This window comes from Xiphias gladius, chromosome 24 (assembly GCF_016859285.1).
Source record: "Xiphias gladius isolate SHS-SW01 ecotype Sanya breed wild chromosome 24, ASM1685928v1, whole genome shotgun sequence".
Classification (NCBI taxonomy): domain Eukaryota; kingdom Metazoa; phylum Chordata; class Actinopteri; order Istiophoriformes; family Xiphiidae; genus Xiphias; species Xiphias gladius.
Genome location: NC_053423.1, coordinates 193,817 through 203,394, shown reverse-complemented (window position 1 = coordinate 203,394; position 9,578 = coordinate 193,817). Strand labels below are relative to the sequence as shown.

The following is a 9,578-nucleotide window of genomic DNA, read 5'->3' as shown; positions in this document are numbered from 1 at the left end:
TCTCTTTAAGGGCCCACTCATGCCCAGCAGGGTATAGACTCTGTAGGGAGAGCAGCAGGCAAAGCCAGCAAAGCCAGACAGTCCCTGGACTCCCACCCTTTTGCACCGAGTTGTCGATGTATTTGTTTTTTAGCAGAAAGTCTGTCAGTCGTCAGGACAAGATGCTAAAGAAGATCTTGCCTTCAACACTAAGCAGTGAGATCAATCTGAACTACTCATTGCCTGTGGAATTCACCTCCTTGGGAATCCACACCCCTTCAGTATATTTCCACTGCTTGACACCTACACCCCTGCCCCAGATTGTTCGCAGAGGTTCCAGAGGAGTTGGAGTAGCTCTGGACAGCGCTTGTAAACCTTGGAAGATACCCCGCTCCATCCAGGGGCCAAACTCCAAACTTGGAGTAAGCTAGAATTTTTAATTTGAGAGTGTGAAACAGTCTTTATTTAAAGAAATGGAAACAGTGGCTGTCCACAATTTAAGAAAAATCCATTCAAAAATATTGACTATAATATGCTTTGGGAAATGGTTCACTTGATAGACAGTGTATGTAATTCTTAGTAAAGGGGCCAAAACTTGCAAAAACTGATCCTTTATTTCTGAGGTTGCGAAGATCACCACAAACCAAAGACATGGACTAAATCATCTAATGCTGGTACTTCCAACTATCAGCCTCTTATGACAGACTCAAGCACTTCCCTGAAAGTGGAACAAATTACTCAACGACAGTTTTTTGCAGCCATCAAACAATTACCAGGAGCCTTTGGCTGCTTTCACCACCTCCTTCATCGTCGAAAAGGGCTCTGTGGTGGTCCAATTCTTAGTCTGTCATGGGATCATGCAGGATGGTGTGAAGAAACTGATTTACTTCCTGTGTGGATCATGTCGAGCGTGCGCTTGACATTGTAAGATACCTTAATAAACTTGCGATTACATTTTCCCCTTGATGATGGTGAGCTGTCCAGGCCCGGCGGCAGCAAAGCTCCAAATCATGAAGCTCCCTCCATTGTACTGCACTGCTGGAATGACGTTTTCAAGAACCCTTTATTTATCGTGTCGGACTGCGTGTTCTTCCAAAACAATCCAACCTTTGTTTCATCAACCCACAAAACATGTTCCCATTACTGTTTTGGAAAGTCTACCTGCTCTTTGGTGAACTTCAGGCAACACAGTGATGTTTATTTTGGAGAGCAGTGGCTTCCTCTGTGGTGTCCTGCCATGGACATCATGTTCTATGCAGCAATGGGCTATGATATGTGTATGGTAGACTCATGAACAGACATGTGAAGCAGCTCTAATGATTCCTTTAAGCCTTTCGTTGTAACTCTGGGTTTCTTTTTTACCTCACTGATCATTCTGCGTTGTGCCTTCTGCGTTGTAACTCTGGGTTTCTTTTTTACCTCACTGATCATTCTGCGTTGTGCCTTTGGCGTGATCTTAGCTGGGTGCCCAATTCTAGGGAGAGTAGCCACAGAACTCCCTTTTCCTTGCCATTTATATATTTGTTTTTTTTTCTGGCTTTTTCAACATGCTTCTGTATTTTCTCATTTAGCAGCTATTTTTTCTTGATGCTGCACATATCGAACTGGTGAAAATATTTTCTTTATTTGCTTGTAATTTCTTTATTCTTAATCTTTATTTCTTGTTTCATTCTCTATGTTTTCTTAAGTTGCAGGCTGCTGTGTAGTCAAAGCCACCATAACAAAGCAGCAGAGAGCATAATGCTAAGGTATACAAGTTTAAAATAAAAACATCCATAACAAGATAATAACAAAAATGAAATTAAAATTTGAGGAAAAATAAGTATTAATTGAGTAAATACAAATGAGAATAGGAAAAAATAAAACACACTTACAATATACGATCTCTTTGAAAAGAAATCCAAAAGCTATATAAGCTGTGTATTTTACATATTTATTTTACCTTTTTATGTGTATGTACACATACGTGATTGTATAAACAACCATACATACCATATATCAATAAAAAATCATGCTACCTTTGCTCTCCAGGCAAGCCCAGACTCTCCAGGCAAGCCAAGACAGGCCCACAACTATTTGCTTTGATAGCTTCAGATCAAGTTTTTAAAAATCCCATTATAAAACTGGTGAGGTTTTTTTCTTAGTGTTGTAGAGAAGGCTGGATCAGGGATCAGACATACATTTTGAGTCCACTGGGGAACTGCAAAAGTGCACTATATCACAATATTTGTAAGAGTTGCGTATGTGCAGGAATAGCAAACCCCTCTTTAATATCCAGTATACATGTCTTGAGGCCGAGCTATAGAGTCACCCAAACATTGTATCCAATTGTATCATTTAGTATTACTGGATAAGTCTTCATTTTCACTGCATTCCCAAATGCAACAAGGTTTCCTTCTGATTTTTTACATTCATTACAAAGACTTCGTTCATTTTCTGTCCAGACATTGGTGATATATCCAGTGGTTAGCATATCTTGTATTATATCATCCCAGCAGAGTTGCACACCTCATAATGCATAGGCTTTCCTCCTATATCTTTACAGTTTACCTCTTCAAAGGTCAACACCAAACTCAGCTTCCTGTGGCGATCTAATTTATGTGTTTCTGACATCAATAGCAAGTAACAACTAACTGCAAGTCTGTGATTTTTGTAGTGTTATATTGTCATAATGTCTAGAAACCAATGACTGGTTCAGAACACAAATTGAGAAAAATGTGTAGTGTTATATTGTCATAATGTCTAGAAACTAATGACTGTTAAAGAGCACAAATTGAGAAAAATGTGAAACACACACTACATTTTTTCTCAGGTGGTCACCAATAAAGTAAAGTATCTGTAATTTGTAATTAGCTATCACATGCAGGTAATGCCGGTCTGCGGGCGGCGCAGGGTGCCCACTGCTGCCGTACATGTGTTATTGCACCAACACATGTACATTGAAAGAGTCCTGTGTGTGTGCCTCTTTAATCCCGTTCAAACATATAGGAAATCCTGATACTATAAAGACGTTAATCTTCAGGTAACAAAAACATAGATTTTCCTCAGAACTGTTCTGTAACGGTCTGATTAGATGCATTCTCTTCTTTCTTTCACTTTTTCCATATTTTCAGCTCCATATATTTTTAACTGCACACCTTTGACTATTGGATACATCGAAGCTTCATTGGGATCTTTTTTAATTGCTCCATCAGCCCGGCCTTCCCGCACACACTGCCATCTACAGTCATATTCCACCTGAACAAGGAGCCGCAAGGATCAATGCCGCCTTGTAGATAAAGGCGGGTGACGCGCGAGGTGTTGCTCTGTCTGTTATTCTGTCTGTTAATGATTCTGTCCGTGTTATTGTTTCATATATATATATATATATATATATATATATATATATATATATATATACACACACACACACACACACACACACATAGGCCTGAACCCCCCTCAGCCAGATCATCTCGAAGAGTGGCTATAGGTACCATTTCCACTCCAAGGAAATCAACTGGGATTGCTCTGCTCCAGATGAATTGACAGGACCTGAGTGTAACCTTAGAAGCATGCCACTGTTACATCCACTCCTGTGACAGCCACAGACACGCCTACGCCTTTTCCCCTCCCTGAGTGGCTCTCCCATATCCCTCTTTCTCTCTCTGTAGGTGTATGTGTGTCTGTCTTTGGGATTATCTGCAGGTGCGCCACAGTCAGAACAGAGCACCACCACCTGCAACTCATCTACATAATCAAGTCCCTTCAAATACTCAGCTCTGCCACATCCACCCTGCCAGATTGTAGTTTCTGCTACTGTAAGTACAGCTACACTCTAGCCACTCTATTTTTGTACATGGAGTACATTTGTGTTTTGCTATTTTTTGCCTTAATACCTTGTTCCTCTTCCCCGACCGCCTCTCCTCCCCCATCTCTTCCACAACCTGAACCCATACCACTTGGCCAGGCTTGTTTATCTCCCCTGAAAGACAGTGGTGGAATTAACACCAAGAGTTGTCTGTATTGTGGGCAAGCTAGCCATTTACTCCCCTCCTTTTCTAACTATCCAGTAAAAGAGGAGACTCAGCAGTAGTGGGAGATATACTACTGAGTCAGACAACTGGTTCATCTCCCTGTTGTTCTCTGCTCAATGGTACCCTCTTGTGGTGAAGTAAATCCATTGTTCTGCTAACCCTCATTGAATCAGGAGCTGATGAAATAAACAGTTTTGCAGTTAGGTATTAACACTACTCTGCTGGATTCCCCCCTAGAGGCCAGCCCCCATAATGGACGGCTTCTTCACTTGGGTCTGTAAGAGAACCATTCCCCTGGACTTGCATCTCTCAGGTAACCACTAAAAAAATCAGTTCATTTTATTGATTGCCCACTCTCTCCCTTGGTTCTTGGGTTAACTTGTCTGCTCTTGACCCAATTCCATCAATGCAGTCTTGCCCTGAATCTCCTGATATCACTGCAGTGCCTCCTGAGTACCATGACCTCGCTCAGCTCTTTTAGCAAGCACCGCACCCTGTCCCTGCCTCCCCACCGGCCAAATGATTTTGTCATAACCCTACAGCCCGGCGATCCTTGCCCAGCAGCAGGTTATACAATCTCTCAAACTCCTGGCAGTTAAGCTGGCTCTTGAGGAATGGCACCACTAGTTGGAGGGCTCCACAATTCCCTTCATTGTGTGGATTGAGCATAAAAAAATCTTGCCTACATCCAAACTGCCAAACGACTCAACACCTGGCCAGGTGGGCCCTGTTGTTTGGCAGTTTCAATTTCACACTCGCCTACCGTCCTGGCATCTAGAAATATCAAACCAGATGCCCTCTCCAACAAGTTCACCTCTGATTCTGGACCCGACCCGGATCCCATTTTGCCCTCCACCTGCATTGTAAATGGTAAGAGTACTGCACTTTTCTAGTCTTATTAACCACTCAAAGCACTTTACACTACTGCCACATTCATACAGTGAATGTCTCATTTTATACAAACAGCACTTTCTATACACACATTCACACAGATGATACATTGTGGGGCATTTTGGGGTTCAATATTTTGCCCAAGGACATCAACATGCGGACTAGAGGAGCCGGGGATTGAACCACTGACTTTACGGTTAGTGGATGACCAGCTCTGTATTCTGAGCAACAGCCACCTGTGTGGCCTCAATTTCCTGGGAATTTGAGTCCCCACCTCTGGTCCTGATATAAACAGGACCCTGACATTCCTGCATCCACGCTTATGGTGCCTGCTCAGTCTGTGCCCCGAACAAAACTACCACCAAACCCCCTTCTGGTCTACTTCGTCCTCCTACTTATCCCCAGTCATCCTTGGTCACACATAGCTCTGGACTTTGTCACTGGGCTCCCCCTTCTAATGGTAACATAGCCATGCTCACCATAACTGATAAGTTTTCCAAAGCTGCTCAGTTCATTCCAACCCAAGCTTCTTTCCTCCAGGGAGACAGCAGAGCTCCTAGTTGAACACTTATTCTGGCTACATGGCATCCCCACAGGTATTGTTTCTGATAGAGGACCCCAGTTCCCTTCCCAGGTATGGAAATCATTTTTGTTCTGCTCTTGGTATCAATCAGTCTTTCATCTGGGTGTCATCTGGAGTCCAATGGCCAGACTGAGCAGGCTAACCAGGAGATGGAGACAGTGTTGTGATGTGTGACCTCTGCTAACCCATCCTCCTGGAGTGTTCAGTTACCGTGGGTGGAGCATGCCCATAACATCCTCACCAACACCTTGTCAGGTTGATATCCCCTTTTGAATGTGCCCTCGGTTATCAACCCCTGCCCAGAAAGTCCTAGTTGCGTTTTTCTGCGGGCCAGGTCCATCTGCACTGTTGACACCATACCTGGAGGAAAGCCCGGGCCACCCTCCTTCATCTTCATGCCTCTGCTAGGTCCCAGTCCCAGGCTAACCTTCACTGGGCCCCGGCTCCTGTGTACACCCCTGGAAAGAAGTTATGGCTCTCTTAAAGATTTAGCTTTAAGAGTTGAGTCCAGGAAACTTTTTTTTTTTTTTTTTTTTTTTGAGGTAGTTGTTAACCCTTCGGCTGTACACTATAAGGTCCTGGCCTTTCTCAAGATCCACTTAACCTCCCATGTGTCCCTTCTAAAACATGTCAACTCAAGTTCCCGGTCCCCTCCTGCAGCAACGCCTGCACCCCCTCGGCTGGTGGTGGACCATCCTGGCTGTTTATCCATTCCTGGGACAGACACGCCTACGCCTTTGCCACTCCCTGAGTGGCTCTCCCGTATCCCTCTTTCTCTCTCTGTATGTGTATGTGTGTCTGTCTTTGGGATTATCTGCAGGTGTGCGTCGGAGCAGAGCACCACCACCTGCAACTCATCCCAATAATCAAGACCTTCAAATATTCAGCTCTGCCACATCCAGATTGTAGTTTCTGCTACTGTTAGTACATCTACACTCTAACCACTCAGCTTTTGTACATGGAGTACTTCTGTTCATTGGTTTTGTTTTTTGCCCGTGACCTAATCCTGGTTCTCCGTCTCCCTGCAGTCTAACCTACCTCAGATTCCGGCCCAGCACTTCCCTCACTTCCTGGTTCAGTCTGCTGCCCTGTCCCTCCTAGCCATTCTCTGGATTTCTATTCACCCTAACCGATACATACTCTCCTGGATCTGCTTCCTCAGTCTGCCCAGCCCTAGCCAAGATAGTATTCCAGTAGCCTGCCCAACTAGCCTGAATTGACAATTTATTTTTACCTGCTTCCAGATCTCCGAGTCTGTGTCTGCACTTGGGTTCACCAGCCTAGCGCTCTAAAACGTGCAACACTGCATTTTTACTTTACATTACCTCTCATTTTGTGTGTGCGTGACAGACAAACTTTTGACTCAAATGTTTTTAATCGTGTTGTGTTAATTGTTTTACTCTAAGTACCCAGGAGACTCTGGAAAGTTGGATCTATACTGAGTGGATTGTCCTGGTGAAATAAAGTAAGGATGTTAAGTCATTCAAGCTCAAAAGGGTGAAGTCATTGGTCAACACTGGCAAATCCCTTTTCTTTTTAAAAAAAAAAAAAAAACTTTGCCAAATCATGGCTCATGTCTGGTATGTTACGTCACGGTTTTCCTGCAGATGACTCATCATTCATGTTCTTTATCTTCTCTATGTATTCTCAAGGGACTTGTTACTACATACCTGCAGAGCTGGAGGCAGTCTTTTTTTTTTTTTTTTTTTTTTTTTTTTTTTCCTTGACCTGTCTGGATTTTGTGCTGAGGGGCCATTAAGGGGATAGCAGTCTCTGATTTCTTTGCCTCGTAATGTGTTCATTTTCCTCTTTTTCATTTCATTTGGATATTCAGTTAGTGATTGGAAATCAACTCTCTAGCTCTTCTGCCTTCTCTGTATGAAAAGAGTAAGGCTGAGACACTGATTCTTTATTCCACCATTATCTATTATTGTATTTGTGCCCTCTATCTTTCAGTGAAGTGATAGCCAAGTTGTTTTCATCTGTTCCCTCCACCGCTTTCTGCCCTCGCCTATCTACAGGCTACAGTGATTGTTTTTATTGGTCTAAAAGCATCACTATCTACTTTTTATTTTATTTTTTTTCTCAAGAGACCTGAAAACAAAATACTCATAATGTAAAAACATATACAACACAACTAATAGAAACAATTACAAGAGCCATAAAAACATCAGAGTAGTTTTAAAATCTCCAAGCGGTATGAAGGACTAGTTTAAAGACAGTTTGCTGTTCGTTCCATTTAAAGGGTGCATAGTACCTAAAACCAGTTCTGCCAAGGTTTGTGGCTATACATAAGGAATGTCAAAGGTTAAGTAGTTACTGGATCATGTTCTGTAAGACTTAAATGTCAAAAGAGATGAGCGGTAGTTTGGAAGCTTTTATCAGTAGAGCTTTATAACTGAATAGCATTAGATGATTATTACTTCTTGTCTATGAGGAATCCATCCAACGTTGTGGTACAGAGACTGAGTAAAAATATTTGTCATTAGTGATAAAGTGTGAACCACTATGATAAACAGAGATTAAGTACTGAAGTAATGATGGAGCAGCATGACAGTACAGAATATCTCCACAATCAAGTACAGACATTAAAGTTGAAAGCACAATACTTTTAAGTTTTTAGTTTGAAAAGGACTGACACTATAATTCTGTATAGTGGACTTAGTTTGATTTTTCATTTTTGATTCAAATGTTGAATATGAATCTTAAATGACAAAATGCTGTCCAGCTGAATTCCTAAGTATTTGTAGGACTCAGCAAGAGTAATGTCGGTGCCATTTATACTTTTAATAGCAGTATAGTCAGAGTCACTGGTGGAGAAGGACAATACAGTGCACTTGGTCTTTTCTACATGGAAGTCATCAAAGGCAGACCGAGACAAGTCAGAGTCTGGGCTGGAGTGGAGCTCGGGGTGTATAAAACCGTGTCACCTGCAAAAAAAATGGACATTGAAGTACTGAGTAGGAAGAATGATGTTATTTACGTACAGTGTAGATAAAAGTGGGCCAAGGACAGACCCCTGTGGCACCACATTTGTGATGGTAACCGGGCTTTACTGGGCACCATCAGCAACAACAGTTTGAGTTCTCTCTATAAGGTAAGAATGGAACCAACTGAGTGGGACATCATCTAGACCTATTGACGGGAGTTTGTTCATTAGCATTTTACGATCAACTGTATCAATTGCTTTTGAGGTATCAGTAAAGAGAGCAGCACAAAACTGTTTTTTAATCAGGGAGCACACCACTGTCTCCATTTACTGAGAATGCAGCCGTTATTGTGCTGTGACCAGGGAAAAAACAGACTGCTGTGACTGTAGTAATTTTAGTGAGTCCATTAAGGCAAATAATCATAAATTATCCAAGGATTCTAAGTTCTAGGAACTTAAGATATTGAACGGTAGCTTTTGATATTACTGACAACACCACTTTTGTGTAAGTGTACTACTATGGCATTTTTCCATGAAGCTGGAATTATAACTGTTAAAAAGGTGAAGATGATGAAGATATGGGACAAGGTTATCTGCACCTGCGGTTTTGCGCGTTTGCAACCTTATCAGAGCTATCTGCATCTCTGCACTGGTTCCCAGACTGAAAGAAAAGTTACAGTCAGAAGAAGAGGCTGAGATTTCCTCTGCTGGACAAAATTGGTAATTGTCTACACTCGAGTCTGCAGATATATCATTAACTACAAGACCAGAGGAGAGAAAATGATTATTAAAAGCTTCAACTATAGACACTTTATCCAATATATTACCAGATTCTACTTTGATTTGTGGTGGAAGATAAGACCTTTTCATGTTTTTAAGAGATTTCAACATCACTGTGGAGACAGAACAGAAAAGTTTGACCAAAAGAAGCGACCACATGGTCCTCTGAGTGATGGAAAAGCTCAATTTCGAAAGGAAGAGGAGCACGGTGAGTGGGCACTGGTTTGACCAGGGTGGAGCAGTCCCCTTCACTGCCCTGTAGGCCAGCACCAGAGTTTTGAGCTGGATGCAGGCAGGGCTACAAGACAGGGAGTCAGTACAGTGAACGTAGAAGAGGAGTTGTGTTGGGAAACATGGGATGTTTGATTACCAGGTGGACCGCAGCATTCTGGATTAGCTG

The 9,578-nt window shown here is 42.4% G+C and overlaps 1 long non-coding RNA gene across 4 annotated transcripts; it reads left to right on the top strand.

Moving 5' to 3' along the window:
- Positions 1 to 3,672: 3,672 nt before the first annotated feature.
- LOC120786475 lies at positions 3,673 to 6,956 on the top strand. 4 transcript variants are annotated; one of them, XR_005706724.1, is made up of 5 exons: positions 3,673 to 3,779; positions 4,233 to 4,308; positions 4,408 to 4,865; positions 6,290 to 6,389; positions 6,498 to 6,956. It is a non-coding gene; the product is annotated as an uncharacterized LOC120786475 (long non-coding RNA). The 4 variants fall into 4 exon arrangements; XR_005706723.1 differs by having other exon boundaries at positions 6,130 to 6,389; XR_005706722.1 differs by having other exon boundaries at positions 6,110 to 6,389.
- The last annotated feature ends 2,622 nt before the right edge of the window (positions 6,957 to 9,578 follow it).